The sequence below is a fragment of the Manis javanica genome, chromosome 17 (assembly GCF_040802235.1).
Source record: "Manis javanica isolate MJ-LG chromosome 17, MJ_LKY, whole genome shotgun sequence".
Taxonomy (NCBI): domain Eukaryota; kingdom Metazoa; phylum Chordata; class Mammalia; order Pholidota; family Manidae; genus Manis; species Manis javanica.
The window spans coordinates 50,092,565-50,115,764 of record NC_133172.1 but is presented as its reverse complement, the minus strand read 5'-3'; the positions used below and the strand labels follow the sequence as shown (position 1 = coordinate 50,115,764).

General features: G+C 40.1%; 1 long non-coding RNA gene and 1 other non-coding gene across 2 annotated transcripts in view; both read right to left on the bottom strand.

Annotated features, from left to right (window-relative positions):
• The window catches only part of LOC140847125 (uncharacterized), a 749,959-nt gene that overhangs the window by 294,547 nt on the left and 432,212 nt on the right, over positions 1–23,200 (bottom strand). The window lies entirely within an intron of this gene.
• Positions 13,571–13,680, bottom strand: LOC118973733 (U6 spliceosomal RNA). Its single transcript, XR_005063256.1, has one exon. It is a non-coding gene; the product is annotated as a U6 spliceosomal RNA (small nuclear RNA).

Genomic DNA, 23,200 nt, shown 5'->3' with positions numbered 1-23,200 from the left:
TCCCAGGGAAAGCCAGCAGAATGAGAAAACCTCAAAGTTCAGCAACAATCAAGTTTGATCAAGACAATACCCAGAGCAACAGCTGGTTAAACCAGATTCTACAATCAAGTTATTTAGATAATAATCCACTTGTACTAATCAACCAGATGAAAAGAAATTGGCTGGAATAATTGAAAGATACATACACATACACAAACATTAAGTAGACATGCAGAACTGTCAAAAGTCAAGAATCAGAAAAATCATTTTAGAAAAACCAACAGGCAATTAATAAATATTTGCTGAATAAATGAATTTCCAACAATCAGAACAAGCAATGCCTCCAGCATGAAGAGGCATGGTACTTAGATGTCACAGTTTTGAGGAAAAATGTTTGGAACATAAGCTCATATAGTTAGAACTGCAGAAATTCACTGTGCACAATAACAAATAGAAGATTACTCTAGATGATCATTCTCACATCCTCACACAGAACAATGGAAGAAAGTGGCAGGTTGTTCTGGAGACATTGTAGTTAACCTCACAACAGGAAAGTTTGAAAGCCCTGTTACTTCCTAGCTGCATGGTTCTTAGCAAGATATTTGAGTCTAGGTCCCCCTTTTAATAAAATGGAGATAACAATGCATATGAAAGCTCTTTGCAAATGAGGTAATAATCGTATTATATTTCACCATAGGACAGTTAAGCTACTAAGATTTTAAAGCCACATAGCAAATATCACTTTGGGTTTCAAGTGGAATAATCCTCTACTATAAGTAAAAATCTAATAATATGTTTGAAAATGACTGCAACAAGAACATTTGGCTTGAGTCCTAATAGCAAGCCATAAAAATGGCCAAATAGATCAGGCATTTCACAATTTGACAAGAAAATAACACTGAAATGATAGCAAACTAATACAAGGTGGTTCTCAGCTTATAAAAACTGCAGCTTGTCAAAGCAAATTAACTTACCATCTTAGAAATTTATGCAACCTCCCACCCCCAATATACTAGTTTGAAATTTTTTGAAGCAAAGAAGCTATCAGATTTGCTATCTGTTCAGGAGGCTGTGCTTTTAGAGACTTGGAATATTATTTAGGGCATTTCATACTATATAATTTATTAACATGTTTAATTACCTAGTAGTAATGTGCCCTATGGTTATCACTTAATGGAACCTTCATCTCTATTATTTAAAAAACTATCACTATTAACAGAACAATCTTCACCACAAGGACATCTCTCACTACTCCCCAGGGTCCAGCTCTTCCAGGTTTTTCAAATTCCTGAAAGTGGGGAGTACGGTTGAAATGTCCAAATAAATATGCAGTAAAAGCTGGATAGAGCACACGGGGAAATTGTATACAGGTCCAACCATTTTGTCTATGAAGAAGTTACTTGGCAACTTTGAGTAAAGAGGCTCTTCACAGAGGCAACATAAATCACAGAGATTTATATATTTTAGTCTGACAACAAAGACACAGAGACACAGCAGGTAGAAGGTATAATTTGGTGAAATTAAACGAGCTCATCTGGAACATGTTACCATACTTATTAGAAGTTCCCTCACCATCAGTAGGAACAAGGGTGGGAAGGGTCAAAATTGAAAAGTTCTACTTCCTCACCACTTGACCACATAGTATGACGTGGATGAATATTAGAAATTGCGGATTGAGTAATGAACAAGGAATGCAGTTCATTGGAAGACTCTCATCTACAAGTGCAACCCTCCAGCCTACTTACCCTGTGCCCTTTATAGGTCTACAAATATCACCATCGCTAACAGTAAACATTTACATTCACTTATTTAATATTTAGTGAGCATCTACTATGCAGCAGGCATTGTTCTAAGTGCTGGCAATACATGAAGGAACAAAAGAGACTATAAAAAAAAAGTAAAAGGAAACATCCACTCTGTGGAGCTTACTTTCTGGTTGAGGTAAGACAGATGTTAATGACTGCTTCTTGTGATAAGGACACTGAGCTATGCCTTACCAAAGAGTAGTTCTTCTAATAAGCATGGAAAGAAAAGGAATGTGTACAAAGAAATAAATGAGAAATGACTCCTGACATCCCCAGTCTCTATGTACAAATAAAATCACATTGAAATTTCTATCAAGATAAGCTATGTAGTAAGCTATGCATTCTGCTGGTCTCCATGAGCTGTCGCATGTCCAGAAGTTAGTCGTTTGCATGCTTTTTGTAGCAAATGCACTTCTGTTTTTACTCCAACCTGTCATCAGAGTCTGCTCCCACTCCTGCTTTGAGGATACCTGACCACCACCAAATGTTGCAATGTTGTCTATAAGAACACTTCTCCCCAGGTATGCTGCAGGTGAACACAAGTCAGGAGGAGTGTAAGTCTCCAGTGATACCCACCCTGAGTCCTCAGGTACCAGGAATCTTGAGGTTGGGTTGAGTATATTTTCATGAGTTAGAAATGTGAATTATCCTGATCAAGAGGGTGGGTTGAAGTAAATTGAATTATTGGTCACAATTTTCACTTGTCTGTTGTAGCAATATGCACCCACACCCTTGACATAATCTCACAGAGGCAGAGTATATTTCCCCTACTTCACTGATAATTGGCTAAGCCATACATAAATAATGGGATGTTTCCATGTCAGAAAGGGCTTGAAATGTGCTTAAATGAACACTGAGAACTATTCAGCTGACCGGAAGACCTGCAGCATGAAGACACCTCTGTACAGAAGAACTACCCCAGCTGACTCCTACCCATGACTGACAAAAAATGTTTCTTTTAAGCCACTTAGTTTTGGGGTACTTTGTTACACAGCAATATTATGCCAGTAGCTAACTGATACACCATATGTGGCTTTTTCACCTTGCCATTGCTTGCATCCTGAGTGCCGTACTGAAATCAGCTTCATCAGCTTCTGTCCTCACTCCTTCTTGGTGATGAGGAGATAAAGAGACCACATTATGGATAAACTCTTTCCCTCTCCCCACCCCCATGCTTCTGTTCATCTGTTACCTCATACACAATTCTTTCTACTCTAAGTCAAGAAAAAACATTTTTCCTGCAATTCAGCTCAAGCAAATTCCCTTAGGACATTTTTTTTATCTCATCTACTCCCATTTTGGTTCAATAAAGACCACTTCAGCAAATAGTTAAGATATACCTTAGCATTTTTAACCTACCACAATCCAGTGAACTCTACCTTTCCAACCATATTTACTACAATTTTATTTCCTTATACTAAAGGTCCAGTTAATATCAATTACTCTGTGTTTCCTACATAATCCCTGAGAATTCCCATCCTCATGCTGTGAGAATTCTTCTCCCTCTTCTACTACCAAATGTCATCCATCCTTCAAAATGCAGTTGCAATGTCACCTCCTCCCCAATGCTACACTCAATCCCACACACTCTTGCTGTGGGTCCCCACTTACCCAGCAGTGACACTACTCCCTCTGACATTATAATTACATGAGTATATCTTGCTGCTCCTATTCTAAGTCAGTTCATAAAATCTTAGCTTGTTCATTCTCAATAGTTGTCTATTTATTTCATTTATAAATTATATACATACATAGGTATAACTTAATGTACTACTGTTATTTTACATAACAGAACTTACACAAAATAGCAGACAGTTTAAAAGGATTAGATCAAATAAATGTAATAAGAAGCCCTGATATTTTCTTCTGATACCCAGAGTGGATTGCATTGTGCACCCTTTGAGGTAGGCACATTATTCTTTGGAGATGATCACCTTGAAGCTAAAATCTATGCATGATCCATATTTCAACTCCTTCCCCCCCAACACAGCTTCTGAATCAAATACAGTACCAAATATATTATAAGGGACAATAATTATGTTTGGATAGATGGATGCATCATTTTCTCTTTACAAGGTAGGACACTGTAACATAGAAGACCAAATGCTAGGAATCAGGAGTGTGGTTCAGCACCTAACTAGCTGTGTGACTTTGAACATGTCACTTGATATTTCTGTACTTGGGTTTTCTCATTATGAAATATAAGAAAAGGACATGGTCTCTAAAGCTCCTTGGCACTCACATGCTTAGGATGCTGCGATTGGGGTGATAGTGCCTCAGTATGATGGGAAGACTGCAGAGAAGACCAATTCATCAAGCCCTCAGAAGAAAGGTGAGGGGCGAATTCAAGAACTGGGATGATCATTACTCATGTCCCAGGGCCCTGCTTTGTCCACGTGGATCGTCTAGGGCCAGGGTTTAGCCTGGAAGGTTGCACGTGGTACTGCAGGACCCTCCCCCAAGTGAGAACCTGTGAGGACGGTGCCCCACCAGTAGGCGCCAGGGCCCCTCTCTGCCCAACTCTCACAGCAGAGCTGGTCAAGTAAACCGAGAATCCAGATGAGCAGGGTGTGGGCAAATGAGGTCACACCACAGGAAACTTCAAACTCAGGGCCTATTTAAAGCAACTGTCAGGAGGGAATTTTCCTCATCTGCCTTGCTTCGGCATGTCTGGAGAAATACTGCACAGAGCTTTTACTTTTCTCTGAGGCCTCATGCGTGGGCCACAGCCAAAGGCAGATTTCCGGACCTATCAGGCCAATTATTTCACAGGACATAATAAGTCCTCAGTCTGATGTTCCTTTTATTTCCATTACCATCTCATTCCACCAGCTTCCGACTGTAGTGACAGGATTTGGCTTCCTTCCCTTGAGAGTTCTGCTCACTGGCCAGGCCTTAAAGACTAAAAGAATTTTTTAGTCATGGCTACGACACTTTTTCTTTCTTCACTTTAGGACACGGCTCCTGGTCCTGCCATCCCGGAAAATGGTGACTAACCCCTTTTCTCATTAATCTGGTTACCATGAAGGTATTTATAGACTGCGGTGCCTTCTCCCAGAGAAGCCTTTCTTCGGAAAGGGTATAAATTACTTCTTAAGTCAGACTTCTCAAGTTTGCTCTTCCAATATTCTATCATTTTTGTGGCCTTTCCTTTATTTCCTGTATATTTTATCTCCTTCCTAAACTGTGGAGATGTCAACCACGGCTAACGTTCCCCATGTGGTTAGAATCCGTTTGGGGAGGTAGAACAATGCAGTTCTCCCCCCTTAACACCCTTCATTTGAGACTGGAATTGGTGTCGCCATGAAGCCCTTACTGAGTCGTCATCTACTCTTGGCCTTTGGTGGTTTCAGAGCCCCCAGATCTACAGTTAGCAAGGAGGGATCTCATCCGGATCTTGGCTGCTTGCATCCCTATCTCAGTACGGAACTTCATTTTTATTACATGTGCACCTTGTACTTTGCCAGCAGCTCCTAGTTGGTGCAGGTCACCAGGCCTTTTGGTTTTGACTTTATGTGCTGTGTGTATATGTTTTTAAGCTATCTTGTCTGACAAACCCTCCCCATCACCCACCCCCCAAAAAAATCTAATTATTGTTAAATATCAGACCTTGTGCTTGGAAAGTTCCTGCTTTTGGAGGATCTCAAGGCACCTTGAAAAACATGCTTCATTTTACACCCTGGCACTATCTGTGGAGATTTCATAGCAAAGGAGGGGCCTTGAAACTTAAACTTCCTTCATTTCACACTAAAGCCACTTTTGGGGAAAGGGGATTTCAGGGAGATGGGGGGACCAGATGTTTGGGGGGTCTCAAAATGGGAAGGCACGGGATGCGGTTATGAGTGAAGAAGGGCTAGGCTCTGACCTACATTGTAAAATACTTTCTGAATTATACTTTCCCTGGCTTCTGAGTGGGAAACTGACAAGTGAAACAAGGACAAGAGTGGAAGACCAATCAAGTAGGCGTCAAGGGATAACTGCGCTTGCACCACGTCCTGGACACTCAGGTGTAAGGGGTAGACAGGGCACCTTGAAGGCAGAACATGAGAATTGCTGGTGGCTTTGCCGTGGAGGCTGAGAGAATCCTATGATTGCAGCTGGAGGAACTAAAGGGGTGGTGGTGAAATTACCGAGACGGTTAAGCACCAAGTTTGGGGGAGAAAGTCAGGAGTTAAATTTGCACACATTTAGTGTAAACTGCTTCTTAGGCATCTAAGCAGAAATACTGAATAGGCACTTGACTTACATACTAGAATTCAGAGGAAAGAGGGGCCTTAACATACACATTTGAGCATTATCTGCACAGAGATTGTATTTAAAGCTATGTGGCCTAGGGAGCGAGTATACCCAAAGAAGAGGGCTTAGAGCTAATTCCAGGGGACTCCAACATTCTGTGGTACAATCCTTTTAAAAAGTTTGAACACCGAGCTTTAATTGTCCTCACTTAGATTCTTTACTCTTGACTTCATGGTCAAAAGCTCTACGAATTCAAATCTGTAACGAGTAAGAGTGGACACTGCATCTATTTTATTCACTATCAAATCTCCAGGGCCTGGCATGGTGCTGGAATGACAATTAAATATTTAGGGAAATGGGGGTTCATACCTTTTACAGCCTCTGTGCTGCCCTCACGGTCCATGCTGGCTTTCCACCAGCCACTCCCATGACCCACCTTGGCTCTTGGTGGAGCCAAAGAGTTTGGTGGCCCAGAGGTTTCCTAACAAAGACCAATACGCTCTGTTCTTCCTAAATGGAAACACCTGGCTCACACCTATAACCGAATGTTCTTTAAATTGCTGTGTCCGCTCTTGATGCTGACGCTAGGTCATCTTAACAGCTCTCTAAAGGGGGTGCCAGTTGCAAAGGGAATGGGCCTGCACTACAAAGTTCTGTGGCTGGAGGCGTCACTTATGAGGAGCACGTGGGCAACTTCACTGAGTTGCGAGCACAGCTTTAGCTTCTCAGAGCTGGCGGCAATGGCGCTCTCCTTAGTGGGAATGGTCTTTTGCTCCTGCAGCACTTGGAACTCTAAGTAAGCAGTAAAGGTGAACGGATACCTGTGCTCCAGAACATAGTTTCCTTGACTTCTCTCAAGACCTGAACCCCATGTTAATTGCCCAGATCATATTCAATCCAGAAATATGTATTATAGGTCTGACCTACACCATTTCTCTCATACCCATGTCCTTCTCTCCATCTCCACTTCCGGGACCCTGGTCTTTTCTCTTCTCTTCTCTACCTGTGAAACCCAGGCAGCATCTCAAATGAAATTCTCCAACAGTCTTCTACACTTGCTCCCTTCCCCTGTTTTTATTCTTTGAGTATAACACAGCCAGGGGACAAACAAGATTCAAAACCGGAGATTTCCAAAAGTTAATTTTAAAGGCACTTCTATGGGAAAGGGCAGTTGAGTATATCCTTCTCAAATTCAGCACAGTCCTTTAAGTTAAGCACCTGCAGCCCTACTTTGCTTGCAAAGAGTTCTTTAAGGGTGCTCCACTGAGGTGTCTGTTTTTCCTTCTTCCTATTAAAACTGGCTCTTGGATGCTTTTATTCTTAGTGACGCCATTCTATTGAAGCACAATGTAGTTACATAAGCGCATCGTTTCATGCTCTCTATTCACCTTCTGAATCTTTTAACCCGACCTCTCTCCACTGAAAAAAGAAATACTATAGGTTTAAATCTATCTGCTATCAGCTGCAGTAGGATAATTCTTACCCTGGGGCCCCAAACCCTCATTTCAGATGGACTAATCTGAACCTCTTTTGGAGGCAATGCTATTTCCTTCACTACCTGGTTTCGCTGTGTGCTGAGCCCCAGTTATATTTAGGCAGTGGAGGGGAAAAATAGGGATATTAACCTCTAACACTGATGAAAATAATAGCCACAATAAAATCGGGATGAAAAATGCAGGGGTAGTAATTATTCTGCTCTACCTTACCCCAGAGGAAATAGTTTTCAGATAGAGCCTTAGGAATTTGTAAAAGGTCCCTCCATTTGGGGTTTTATATGGCAGGTGGAGGGGCCCTCTGGAGGCAGGGGGAGTTGGCCAGAGCCTCAGACAATGTGGTGTTAAGTGATGGGGCCCCCAGTAGAATCCCATTCCTCTCCTTCAGTTCTTCAGAGTTGGAAAACCTGAGGACGCAGGCGCTCGGAACCGCTTCCCTCCTCCATCCTCTCTGGCAGCAGCCTGGTGTGGAAAATATACTAGGCTGTATTTCAAATAACCTAAACCAACTGGCAAAAAGTACTAAATTCTTGCTTTTGTGTCTGGCTCTTAAATTCCTGCAGACCTGACTTAACAGACAAGAGAGGGTCATAAAACTGAACCTGTGAAACAAAAATAGACCTTTCGGGACTTCTCATACACACACAGTGGGGGTGCCCAGATGGCTTTCATTTTTTTTTCTCGTTTCCAATCATGTTGTGCCTCCTCCACATGCTTGTATGTCTGAGCAGGGCGTGGGGGGGCAGGCAGCTTAACCAGCACGACATTTCTATCGTTGAAGTGTGTGGGGCTGCAAGGATTAAACTCTTAGGGTCCCATCTTTATGTAAAACAACAACTCCACCTTGATACAACCTCTCCATTTCTGTAATTAATTTCAGGCACGTAAGACAGCACGCCTTGGCTCTGTGTGTTACTCTAACTGCTGTAGTTTAAAAAGGCTTTATGTTTTGAGGTTTCCTCATTCAGAAATCATATAATTTAAATCTAAAAAAAAAATACACAAGTGCCTCCTGGCTACCAATGACAGGGAGTAGCAATAATAAAAAATAATAATAGTAAAAATATGCAACCGTATTAATGCCAGGGACCTGGGGATGCAATAGACAGAAATGAAATTAGAGGGGAAATCATGATATTGCTGAAGTGCTGGAGAGCTGCTCTCACACTAAGACCAGGGGGATTGGGATAAGGTAAAGTTAATTGCATTTCCAGATGACAAACCTCTCACCTCTGAACTGAATGGCTCTTTATAAAAGCTATCAGTAATAAACTGTAAATCTCAGCCATGATTGCAAATAAAGGTCATCCCTTTCACGCTGCCACTTTCCTGGGCCTTATTACATTCCCGCCTGAGTCGTTCTCACATCTTAAGGTGTGCCAGCTGTCCATATAAGCAATCAGCACGGCTTGCTTTATTTTTTTAAGGCATGACATTATCGGATTTACATCCGTGCACATTGTGCAACCGAATTGGGCCAATCCCCTACTCCTGGAAGGAAGGCAGCACCCAGAGGTAGGATTACTCTCCATCTTCTCCCATGAATGTAAAGGAGGTCCTGCATTGCCCTGATTCACAGCCTTGCATTGCCAGGTTTTGTAAGAAGCAACACAGCCTATCCAACACATCAGTGGTATTGCGGCAGCCCTCCTGCGCTTTCCCTTTCTCTCTGTGCATCACAAAGATCCCTGCTCCTCGCCATTTCCTCCTGGAACAAGCAGCCCCCTGCAGAAAGCTGAGTTACATTTAATTTAATGCAATTAAGAAATATTCATTAATTTCTAGGCTGTTGATGACACTGCCCTCAAATCCATTTTTCTCAGTGCATGTCTCTAATTCTATCAACAATAATGATGGCAAATACTTGGTAAGCTCTTACTATGGGCCATTATGGAGCTAAGCATGTAACATTTTGCAGGTGAGGAAACTGAGACTCCAGGATGTTACTGACTCTGGGTTCCCACCAGTGCTGGAGACGGGATTTTTTTTTTAAGGAAGGGTCCCCGAAACATTCTGGAAGAGGCTGAAAAAGATGAAATGGTACAAAATGGCAAAGCCAATTGCTTGATGCAAAACTGACTTCAGGAGCTCACTCCCAGAAAATAAAGTGGTCACTGGAAGGGACCCATGCTAGGGAAGAGAAATAGGCGCCCCAAACACTCCTATGGAGCAGCTCTGGGGTCAGAGATCCTGTGCTGAACACTACCCTTACTGTTGAAAGGAGTATAAAAAAAGGCATTAGCCTTCAACTCAAAATTAAACAGTTCTAGTTCTGGGTCTATTCTGACATGATTTGTCCATTTGCCCACTCATTTATTTGTTCAATCACCATGGGACAGGCAAGATCATCGTTCCGTGAGATTTCAGTTTCTGTTAATTACCTTCCCTTCTCTATAAAATTTGTTGGGTGAAATGGTGCAAACACTTTGCAAAATATTTAGTATTCTTCAAATGTAGGCATACAATCATAGTAATTCCCTAAATGGTAGCAGGGGTGTATATTCTCCTGTTTTAAGCTGAATTCTGTTTTTCAAAAATCAGATGGAAAAATCTTAATGTGTGAGAACAATCACTGATCATGTGCCTATTACGTACTCAGAGTCACAATCAGCTTCTGTGCCTCTGCGCTGTTCTAAATGCCAAAAGATTTATAAAGACCTAAAATGTCCTATTCTTGCCTCCCAAGAGTTTACAGATTCATCCAATTAATGAAAATGAAATGGTAAAGTGGCTATGCGGGATTTAATCAACGGTTCAAAATAACTTCAAGAAAACACGTCAATACAAAAATAGTGGCCAACTATTTTTACCTGAGCTCAGGCAAGGTCAAGATCACTTCATAGTGAAGTGGGAAGTTCATGGAAAAGCGATTCTCTAGATCTTGAATAAGTATAAAATCTGGACTAATGAAAGGACATTCTTATATATACATATATATATGTATATATATATATATATGCAACATAGATGAACGGGACCCAGCTGGAGGCCCCAGGAGATGGCTGCACAGAATACTCTGTAGTGACTCGTGTCCTAGATTTTGAAGACAGAGACTGGCATAGGGTTGTAGCATTCCTGAGACTCCTAGCATATGCAAAATTATGTACTGGATTCTGGGGGTCACTTTTTTCTTTGTTGACTGAAAGAAGTTAACTTTTAAGTTACTGATGTGTATAATGCATCTGAAAAGAAGACAGCAATGAAGGAGGGGGAGCAGAAACAGAAGGTATTGTTTTATTCTGGGATGTGATTGAGAAGAGAATCCAAAGAATGAGGTTGGTTTTACTGGGTCCTAAAACTCTGAACAATGTTCACTGATTCATTCCTTCATTTACTCAGGATTCATTCTCTCATTATACCTGCCATGTGGAAGATAAAACATTTAAGTCCTGCAAAGACAAATAAGAATCTAGTTCTTGAAGACCTTAAGCCAAATAGTTCCACATGTGAACATCTAAGGCACAGAAGCACAAGTCAACAGTGAAAGCAGAACTGGAGCTGTTCTGATTGCACAGCAGCAAAGATCCCCTCTGATGAAACAACCGCCCAGGACGCCCTAAGAATTTCTTTTCTCTCTCCATGTAACCTAGTCCTCCGGGTCAAGACTGGGAAGGTACTAACCAACCACGAGCTTCTACGAACAAGCAAGGCTCATTCTGGCTGAATTATGTTGATTCATCTTTCCCTGTTAATTTCTTTCAATTATGCATAACTCCGTATTTTAAAAAGTATATATATATATATGCAGACTATCTCTCAGGAAAGTGCAACGTAACTGCTAAGTGTTATTACTATTCAAAGGCTGCTTTTTTAGACACCTATTTGCTATTTACAAGGAAGTCCCTGGGTACACATGAAAGGCAGTATCGGTTACTCAATAATAATAATGAAGACGACTTGTGTATAAAAGCAACAGCTCTCCCTTCTTCCATATTAAAAGCTTTAGCAGTGATTATGATGAACAAAACAGAAAGGGATAACTTGCTTGGGAAGATGAGGAAATGAATATAATTTGGGGGCTTTGGAGGAGGCACAGGTATTAAAGGTAGTTATTTAACACTCCCTGTCTTGCCACCTGAGCAAGAGAACTCCATATCTGAATAAATCTACCATCACTAGCTTTTTTCTTTCGTGAGACCCATGTTTCTCAAATTTTGGCATCCATCAGAATTTTACCTGAAGGGTTTCTAAAGGCCCCAACCCCAAAGATTCTGGCTGCGCGGCTCCGGGGTGGGGTGTGAGAATTCGCACTTTAACAAGTTCCCAGGTAACATTGCTGCTGCCGATCTTGTGATCATACTTTAAGACCTACTAGTTAGATCAAGGTTTGGCAAATTATAGCCTTCTGCTTATATTATCAATATAAGTATTATATTAAGTATGATCAAAAATTTCATTATAAATGAAGTTTTATTTCAGACAGGAGCCTGGGCGGGGCCCCCACTGGGCCTGTGCAGGATGCTGGTCAACGCAGAAGGACCTGCTTCGGTCAGGAATCCTGCTTCAGATGTTCAGGTGGCCCAGGGGGAAGGTGACCCCATCCAGCTCCTGGCTTGAGATAACAAATCTGAAACTTAGGAGAAGGCAAAGCTTGAGACTTTATGTTGTTGGGTATGTGAACCCCAGTAGCCCTACAACAGGCACTGACCTGTAATTGGTTTGGGGTCACAGACTCCTTTGAGAATCTGCTCAAAGTTATGAACTTTCTACCCCAGGAACATGTGCAACACATGTAAAATTTTGCATACAAATATTAAGGGGCTCATACCAAATTAAGGAGCTTCCCTGAAGACCACGCATGGGGAGCATTTTAAGGACCCTAGTTTAGGATATGATTAGAGGGAAACATTCTGACCTAGTTCTCTTCTGCTGGCAGGAGAGCTGGCTGTTGACAGCTCACAGCCGCGTTCCCCGCCCAGAGAGCACTGCCCCAGGCCCAGCTCACGCCCCATGACTAGTCACTGTGAGGGTATGAAGGCCCAGCCCCCTGCCCCCATGGAGGACAATTCCCAGGAGCCAAGTCAGCCTTAGAACTCCCCGCAGGGCCAACAGAGCCCTCTGTGGCAGCCACACTGCTCGGCAGCTCCTTCCTCTAACCAATCCTGCTTCCTTCCCAACGTCCTTAGCAGTGTTCTTCCCAAGCACACTTCCCAAAAACCCTGCAAAACTCCACCTGACACTCTGTTTCTGGATAAATTAGTGGAAAACTGGTGCTTCTGAAAGAAAAAAATGGGAGCTGAGGGTGGGTCACAGTCAAAATTCTCTGCTGTTTTACTAACCTGGAGGAAACCCAGTGGGAAAGAAGACTGTGGTCTACAACATCGAGGAAGGTTTTCTATTTTATTTTAGGAGGTTGATTAATTATGCATTCAGATCCATAAACTTTCTGTCAATTGTTAGTTAACTGTAAACCAAGCAATAGTATTTATTGCAAATAATAATAAGAATAGCTAACACTTACTATGTGCCAGCTGTGGTCGTGAGGACTTTACATGTATTATTAACTCACTTAATCCAAAAAGTAGTTACTATTATTACCCCATATTTCAAATGAGGAAACTAAAGTTAGATGATCTGCTAAGAAAGGGAAGCTGGTAAGAAAAAGGCTCTAAGTAGGGCTGTCCAAGGTACTAACGTGCCACCTTACCCTGGGCTCCACCACTTCAGGCAACATCCCTACCAGGCCAGTGCCATTCCTAAGAACAGTAACCCAACAAAGATGAGCTGTGTTAGAAAGGAGGCAGGCAGGAAAAGCAGAAACGGGCGTCCTCTAGATGGGAAGACGAGCATGAACAAAGTCTCACTAAAAATATGGGGAGGGGAGCAAGTCACAGGACGTAGAAGCCTGGCTGGCTTGGAGAGACGGCAGGTGGAAGAGAGGGACAGGCAAGCATCTAGGCTCTGGAATCAGAGCCAGCTATGTGACTTGACAAGTCACTTAACCCTCTAAACTTCAGTTCCCTTATCGGCACATTTTTAACACCCATTTATATTAAATTTCTGCCATATTCACTTGTTGCTTGGGTTCTTGGGGGCCATTTCTCCTCTTGAGCTATCTTCTTTTTTATGGGCCTCTTCATGAATTTGTGGCTTCCTTGCATAAGGGCCATGTTAACCTTCTCTCCATATCATTCCAATTTCAGAACATGTGCTGCCAAACTGAGCACTTGAGCTATTCTTAAATAGCTTCCTACTCTTATTTCATGCATGTGGCATTTTCCCTTATCTGAGTATCTTCTTTTTATATTTTCTTTTACTTTCTGCAGTGTTTCTATCTCCCCTGAGTTCCTTTTTCTCTTTCTTTGTCCCTGTCATCAAGGTAAAGTTTTCTTTCAGTGTCTGGGGAAACAGTGTCTGTTCATTCACACATTAAAATGAAACACTTTGTAAAAAGCTGTTGGCAGTTCTGTGTGGGCCGGTGGTCTCATATTTGGGAGGGGACCTGGTGTTTCTGTGGGATCCCAGCTGACAGTACCTGTAGATCTTTCCTCTTGGAATAATAACTTCCTCAGAAAGGAATTCTCTAGTCTCCAGCCTGGAGATAAGCCTGGTCAATGATGTTCCCCAACCAAACAGCAGACGGGGGCAGAGAGGTCTCACCACTCAGCACACACGCTTCACTGAATCCCTACATACATGGATTCCCCAAGTCAGAGCTTGCGCAGCCTTTCCAGAGCTCCAAGCTGCTGATGAAGTTGGGCAAAGGGGTCTCCACCTGAAGGACAGGGTGGGGCAGTCTAGATGATGAGCTGTCTTTCATGCAAACTTCCAATCAGTTCTGTTCCCAGCCCCACACCCTCAGGGATAGCCAGTGCCTCCAATAGCAGAATTGCTCCTGTTCTAAGACCTCAAACTGGCTCGGCTCTTGACTTTGCCTTTTTCAGGCATGTAATTCCACCTTGCTGTCATCCACTACATCAGTTGCTATCACTCCAGTTGTCTTCCAGCTTCCCAAATTTTGTTGACATCTCTTATCTGCCATCACTTCTTCTATGTTTGTTGTTCTTACGATTTGATGCTTTATTGTACCGAAACTGTCATTAGTAAGGCTTTGAGAAAGAACAGAGATAAACACATGTGTTCAAACTGGCATTTTCTGAATTACGTCTTCTTAGGGGATGCCTTCTGGTGAAGCACTTCCATTCTGTCACTGGGGCGTTTGCTCTCTAGAATGCTAAGGAATGATCGTCACTGATTAATCCAGTGCAATGTCAGAGGGGAAAGCAACCAAACAGTGTAAACCCTTCGGCAAAGCATAAGACACACTATGATTAAAATGCACTCAGGAATCTGTATGGTGGGTGCAAGCATGGATCAACCTCAGCAAGTGGCCTCATGTGTCCCATTTTGGATGACTAAAGAAAATTGATGGCAACAATATCAGTACTGTTCAGCTACTCAGGATGTTCCATGGAGTGGCGTGTTCCGTATCTCCTGGTTTTATCCTCTCTAACATCTTTATGCCAGCATTACCAATTTGGGTGAGACCTGGGTTCATTAGGTATTCAAGCAGCATTTGTTTAATCCTGGAAATGACAGGGAATAAGTTTCATGTAGCTTCATCTTAGTGAAAGTTTATTATGTTGTAAATATGATGTAATTTCAGGGGCTGCCTTGTGTGAGGGATGCATTATCTGGCCTAGGAATTGTAAGAAGTGACTTCAAAATGTACTCACCACAAATCCCAGCAGTGGATAGACTTGTGCTATAAATCTTCTGCCTAAATGTTGTTTTCGTAAAGTGTAAGTACGTGTGCATGCACATGTGTGCTCTGTATATTTGTTGTATCAGCCAGGGGGGCCAGGAAGAAGCAATTTGCACACACTCAATGGGGTAACTGAGAAGGTGTAGTGAAGGGAACATGTGCAAAGGTGTGAGCTGGGTTGAGGGAGATCCAGAAAGGATAGGGAAGCATCCAGTGGCGAGCAGTGGCACAGAAGCCATTACCACCTGTAGGCTGGAAAGTACCAACAAAGGTTGGGGTTGCCAGAACTTGGCTAGAGCAGTAGTCCTAGGAGACAGCTGCAGACAGGAGCTATGGTCTTCAAAAGAGAAATGCAGCCAATCCTGAGCAGGAAGGGAAGTAGCCAGAGGAATAAATATCATGACCTCTCTCTCCACCTGCTTCCCATTTCTCTACTAAGCCCTCCTATTGGGCAAACCAAAGGAGAAGCTGCAGGATCAAAGAGGAAGGTGTTACAGCCATAAAGGTCACCCTCCTGAGCACGAAGAAAGTAGTACAGAGTATAAAATGCCCCGCACAGGTATATACAAAAGATCTTGTATCCTTGGGTTCCTCTGAAGAAATAGGAATGATGGAGACAGGGCTAGGTAGGGGTAGGTGAATGTAAAGTGACTTCACAACAGGCTTCTACTGTTAACATGCTTTACACCACTATTTTTTGTTTGCTTATGTGTTCGCTTTGCCTATTAGATTGTAAATTCCTAGAGAGCAAGGGGCAGGCTCTTCTATGTCCCAGCCCAGTATTCAGCATAGAGAGATCTAATAAGAATTTAACTAAATTTACAGAAATCACACCAGAAAGGGGATCAAAATGGCAGAGTAAGGAAATCCTGAGCTCACATCCTCCCACAGACACATCAAAATCTAAAACTACATATAAAACAAACATCTCTCAGAATGAACTGAAGACTAACAGAAGTGATCTTACACAACTAAGGATGTAAAGAAAAAAACTACAGTGCCACAGGTAGCAGGGGAAAGACATGGCCTAGTCAGGACCCACACCCCCAGCATTGTGACCCTCAAGGGGAAAGGACATCACAACTGCAGGGGCCCCCCTGGAGGAAGGAGAGGGTCTGAGCCCACATCAGGCTCCACAGCCCATGGGACCTGCACCAAGAAGACAAGCGCCCATAACATCTGGCTTTGAAAACTAGTGGCTAGTGTGTCTAGGAGGGCAGTAGAAAACTGAGCTTCTGCCCCTAAAGGGCACATACACAATCTCACTTGAGCTGAGTCCCAGCCAGAGGCAGCAGTTTGAAAAGTACCTAGGTTACATATGAAGGAAATCCACTACTTTTAGGGCATGTGCCTGAGGAGCAGGGGTCAATTGTAATGTTCTCCTAGGACGGAAGTGCTGGCAGGCACCAATTTTTTTGTTATTTCCCTTCCACTTAGGTGGCCAAGTATTGGCAGGCACCATTTTGACATTCCATCTATAGTACTAACACTGTGGCCCCTGCCCCATCATCCCATGCAGACTTACCCATCCCAGCTCTGCAGCCTCCTCAAGGTACCCCCACCCTGCCATAATCAACAGTGGCCTTGTCTAGTACCACCACCCTGGGGGCCAGCCCTGAACACTAAAGCATCTGTAATGTCACAGCCAGACCTCATAGCCAGCCTCACCAGCACCACCACAGCTTCTATAGCCAGCAGTGCTGGGAGATGAACCCACATACCAGTAAGTCCTCACTAATTGTGGCCCAGCCACAGGGGATGCATGCAGCCAATGCAAGGGACACTCCAGGGGCACCTGGGTTGGGTGACTAGTTGGGGTTACATTACTGGACCCCACAGGGCACCTGCATAAAACTACTCCTTCAAGACTGGAGGATGTATCTGATCTATGTAATATATAGAAAGAAATAAAGAGTTAGGCAAAATAAAGTGACAGAAAAATATGCTCCAAAGGAAATAACAACAAAAAATGTCAGAAAAATAACCTAACTAAATGGAATGAATATAAGCAGCCTACTAGATGAAGATTTCAAAGTAATAGTTACAAAGATGTTCACCAAACTTGGAAGAAGAATGGTTGAGTACAATAAGAACTTCAACAAAGACATAAAAAAATGTAAAAAAGAACCAATCAGAGCTGAAGAATACAATAACTGAAATGAAAAATACACTAAAAGGAATCAATAGCAAATTAGATGATGCAGAAGGATGGATCTGTGATCTGGAAGATAGAATATGGAAATCACCTAACCAAAACAGCTAAAACATAAAAGAATTTTTAAAAAGGAAGATAGTTGAAGGGACCTCTGGACAACATCAAGCATACTAACATTCACATCATAGGAATCCCAAAAGGATAAGAAAGAAAGGGACAGTAAAACTACTGAAGAAATAATGGCTGCAAACTTCCCTAACCTGGCAAAGGAAACAAAGTCCAGAAAGGAATCCAAGTTCAGGAAGCATAGAGTCCCAAATAAAATGAACCCAGAAGAGACACATTAAGGTACATTACAGTCAAAGTGTCAACAGTTAAAAAGAGAATTTAACTGCAAAACCAGCAAGAGAAAAACAGTTAGTTAAGGACAAGGGAAATTTTGTAAGATTATCAGCTGACTTTCTCTGCAGAAACTTTACAAGCCAGAAAGGAGTGGAGTGATATATTTAAAGTGCTAAAAGGAAAAAACTTACAAACAAGAATACTCTACCTGGCAACCTTATCATTCAGAACTAAAGAACAGATAAAGAAGTTTCCCAGACAAGCAAAAGCTGAATGAGTTCATCAACACCAACATGGCCTTACAGGAAATGTTAAAGGGACATTTTTAAATGGAAAAGAAAAGGCCATAACTAGAGTCAAGAAATTTATAAAATAAAAAAATTCACTGGTAAAGATAAACATTTAGTAAAGATCAACCACTTATATAGCTAGCATAAAGGTTAAAAGACAAAATTAGTAAGATTATCTAGGCCTACAATTAATTAGCCAAGGTATACACAAAATAATAAGGTATAAAATATAACTTTAAAAACATAAAATGTAGTGGGGGAGTAAAACTGTTGGGCTTTTAGAATGCACTTGAACTTAAGTCACCAGTAACTTAAAACAAACTGGTACATATACAGGGTGTTATATATAAACCTCTTGGTAACCACAAACCAAACACCTATAAAAGACACACACAAAGACAGAGAGAGGGAGGAATAAAAACATAACACCAAGGAATGTCACCAAGTCACAAGGGAAGAAAGCAAGACACAAACAGAAGAACTATAACAACTACCAGAAATCAATAAAATGGCAACAAATACATATCTATCCATAATTCCTTTAAATGTAAATGGACTAAATGCTCCAATTAAAAGACACTGGGTAGCTGAATGGATAAAAAAAATAAGACCCATAAACATGCTGTCTACAAAAGACTCACTTCAAATCTAAAGACACACAAAGACTGCAAGTGAAGGGATGGAAAAGATATTCCATGGCAATGGAAACAAAAAGAAAGCTGGGGTAGCAACCCTTACTCCAGACAAAATAGACTTTAAAACAAAGACTCTCACAAGAGACAAAGAAGGGCATCACATAATAATAAAGGATCAGTCAAACAAGATCAATAATTTAACATTTGTAAATATCTATGCACTCAACATAGGGACATATAAATACATAAAGCAAGTGTTAACAGACATAAAGGAAGAAATTGACAGTTATATAATAATAGTAGAGACGTAACACCTACTTACATCAATGATAGATCATCTAGACAGAAAATCAATAAGAAACAGTGGCTTTAAGTGACTCAATGGACCAAATTGGTTTAGTAGATATATAGAGCATTTTGTTCAAAAACAGCAGTACACAGGATAGATTATGTCAGGCCACAAAACAAGTCTCAATAAATTCAAAAAGACTGAAATTGTATCCACCATCTTTTCCAACCACAATGGTATGAAATGAGAAATAATTACAAGAAGAAAACTGGAAAAAACACAAACATTTGGAAGGAAGTTTATAGCAATACAAGCCTACCCTGGGAAACAAACAAAAAATCTCAAATAAACAATATAATCAAACAACTAAGGAAATAGAGAAAAGAAAAAACAAAGCCCAAAGTTGGTAGGAGGAAGGAAATAATAAAATTCAGAGCAGAAAAAAATTAGAGACTAAAAAAATAAAGTTAAATGAAACTCTGATATAAACAAAATTGATAAACCTTCAGACAGACTCATCAAGGAAAAAAAAAGAGGACCCAAATAAATAAAATCAGAAATAAGAGAAGTTACAACTGACACCACAGAAATACAAAGTATCATAAGAGACTATTACAAACAGTTATATGCTAACAAATGGACAACCTAGAAGAAATGGATAAATTTCCAGGATTATAAAATCTTCCAAAAGAATCAAAAAGAAATAAAAAATTTGAGCAGACCAATTAGTGGTAATGAAATTGAATTCATAATAAAAAAACTCCCAATAAGCAAAAATCTAACACCAGATAGCTTCACAGGTGAATTCTACCAAACATTTAAAGAAGAGTCAATACCTATCTACCTTAAATTATTCCAAAAAATTATGAGGAACACTTCCAAACTCATTCTATGAGGCCAGCATTATACCCTGATACCAAAACCAGTTGAGAACACCACAAAATAAGAAAACTACAGGCCAATATCCCTGATGCAAAAGTCCTAAATAAAATATTAGCAAATCAAATTGAACAATACATTTGAAGGGCTATACACCATGATCAAGTGAGATTTATTCCAGAAATGCAAGATCAGTTCAGTACCCTCAAACTAATCAACATGATACACCATGATCATGTAATCAACATGATACATATTAACAAAAAGGATAAAAATCATATGATCATCTCCATAGATGCACAAAAAGCATTTGATAAAATTCAGCATCAGTTTATATAAAAACTTACAACAAGTGGGTATAGTGGGAATATACTTCAATATAATAAAGGCCGTATATGACAAACCCACAGCTAACATTATACTCAACAATGAAAAGCTGAAAACAAGGATGCCCACACTCATTCAACGTGGTATTGGAAGTCCTAGCAACAGTCAGACAGGAAAAAAGAAATAAAAGACATCCAAATTTGAAAACCAGAAGTAAAACTGTTACTGTTTTTAGATTATATAATATTATATATAGAAAACCCTAAAGACTCCACCAAAAACTACTATAATTAAAAAATAAATTTACTAAAGTTGCAGGATACAAAACTAATATATGTGTTGCATTTCTATACACTAATAATGAACTTTTAGAAAGAGAAATTAAGAAAACAATCCCATTTACAATTGCATCAAAAAGAATAAAATACCTAGGAAGAAATTTAATCAATGAAGTAAAAGACCTGTACTCTGAAAACTGAGACATTGAAGAAAGAAACTGAAGATGACACAATAAATGGAAAGATATACCATGCTCATGGAATGGAAGAATTAATATTGTTAAAATGTCCATACTATCCAAAGCAATCTCCAGATTCAATGCAATCACTATCAAAACAATGGCATATTTCACAGAAATAGAATAAATAATTCTAAAATTTGTATGAAACAAGAAAAGACCCTGAATAACCATAGAGATCTTGAGAAAGAAGTACAAAACTGGATGTATCACACTCCCTGATTTCAAACTATGCTACACATCTGTAGTAATCAGAACAGAATGGTATTGGCACAAAAATAGACACATAGCTGAGTTGAACAGAATAGAGAATCCAGAAAAAAACCTGCACTTACATGGTCATTAATATTCAGCAAAGAAGGCAAAAATATACAATGGGGATAAAACAATCTCTTCAAAAAATGGTATTTGGAAAACTGGAATAGCTACATGCAAAATAATGAAACTGGAGTACTTTCTTACGTGATACACAGAAATAAACTCAAAATGAATTTAAGCCTTAAATGTGAGAACAGTAACCATAAATATCCTAAAAGAAAACATAGACCGTAAGCTCTTGGATATCAGTCTGAGCAATATTGTTTTCAATGTCTCCTCAGGCAAGGGCAACAAAAGCCAAAAAATGAGCTTACATCAAACTAAAAAGCTCTCTAGAGTGAAGGAAATGTTCAACAAAACAGAAAGACAAACTGCTGAATGGGAAAAGACATTTGCAAATGACATAACCAATAAGAGGTTAATATCCAAAATATATAAAGAACTCACACAACTCAATATAAAAACAAATAGGTGAATTAAAAAATGAGCAGAGGACCTGAATAAGCATTTCTCCAAATAATACATACAGATGGTCAACAGATACATAAAAGATGATCAACATAATGAATCATCAGGGAAATGCAAATCAGACCCACAATGAGGTATTATCTCTTTTCTGTCAGAATGGCTATTGTTGAAAAGACAAGAAATAATTTGGTGAGGATGTGAAGAAAAGGGAACCTTCATGCACAGTTGGTGGAAAGGCAAAATGGTACAGCCACAATGGAAAACAGTGTGGAGGTTCCTCAAAAAAATTAAAAATGGAACTACCGTAAGATGCAGTAATTTGAACTTCTGGGTATTTATGCAAAGAAAATGAAAACACTAATTTGAAGAGCTATATGGACCCCTATGTTCATTTCAGCATTATTTACAATAGCCAAGATATGAAAGCAACCTAAGTGTTCACTAATAGATGAATGGATAAAGAAGATGTGGTATGTGTATACAATGGAATAATCCTCAGCCATAAAAAAAGAATGAAATCTTGGCATTTGTGACAACATAGACAGACCTAGAGGGTATTATGCTAAGTGAAATAAGTCAGAAAGAGAAAGATAAATCACCTGTGACTTTACTCATATGTGGACTCTGAAAAACAAATGAACAAACAAAATTAAACAGACAGAGATTCATAGAACAATCTGGCAGTTGTCAAGACTAATGGAGTGGCAATGATTGGCAAAATAGAGGAAGGGGGTTAAAAGGTACAGGATTCCTAATAAAATAAATACAACATAAGGATGTAATTTACAGCATAGGGAATACAGTTAATAATATAGTAAAAACTTTGTATGGAGAAAGATGGTAGCTAGATTTATCGTGATCACTTTGTAATGTATATAAATGTTGAATCTCTATGTCGTACATCTGAAACTAACACAATACTGTATGTCAACTATACTTCTACAATGAAAAAAAAGTTGTTAAAGTAAGCATATACTTACCATAAAACCCAGCCAACCCACTCCCATGTGTTTACCCAAAATAAATGAAAGCATATGTCCACACAAAGTTGTACATGAAAGTTCACTGTAGCTTTATTTGTACTATTCAAATAAACAACCAAAATGTTCAACAGGAAAATGGATAAAAAATTGTAAAATATCTATACAATGGAACATATACATAGCAATCAAAAGGTATGAACTATTATAACATACAACATGGATGAATCTTGAAAATATTAAGTAAAACAAGCCAAATGCAAAGGAATACATCTTGCAGATTCCACTTGTTCAATAGACAAGTATGAGGTTCAATAGACGAAACTAAGCCATAGCTTTGGACACTGAAGGCTTGATTGCAGGAGAACAATGCCAGCAAGGCCTAGGGTTGCAGGGGAACTTGAGTGCCTGGGATTTGGGATAAGGTTAATGGAATTGTTCTGTATCGTAATTATGGTAATGGTTAAGTGGGTGTATACATTTGTCAAAACTCATCAAGTAGTACACTTTAAATGGGTGAATTTTATTTGTATGTAAATAGTTTTTCTCTTAAAAAAAAACCTCACCAGCAACAAATGACTTTACTTTCTCCATCGACAAAGTGGGAATGCAGCAAATGGGGAAGATACTAAGGTATATGAAATAATTGACTCCAAAGCATGCAATGTATGTGTTCAAAATACATTGACTTCTGGAATAAAAAGTGCTAGAGGGTATTTCAATTTTTTTTTTCTTTTTTTCGCTGCTACTATTATAGACATGTCTGAACAGGATCATACGTT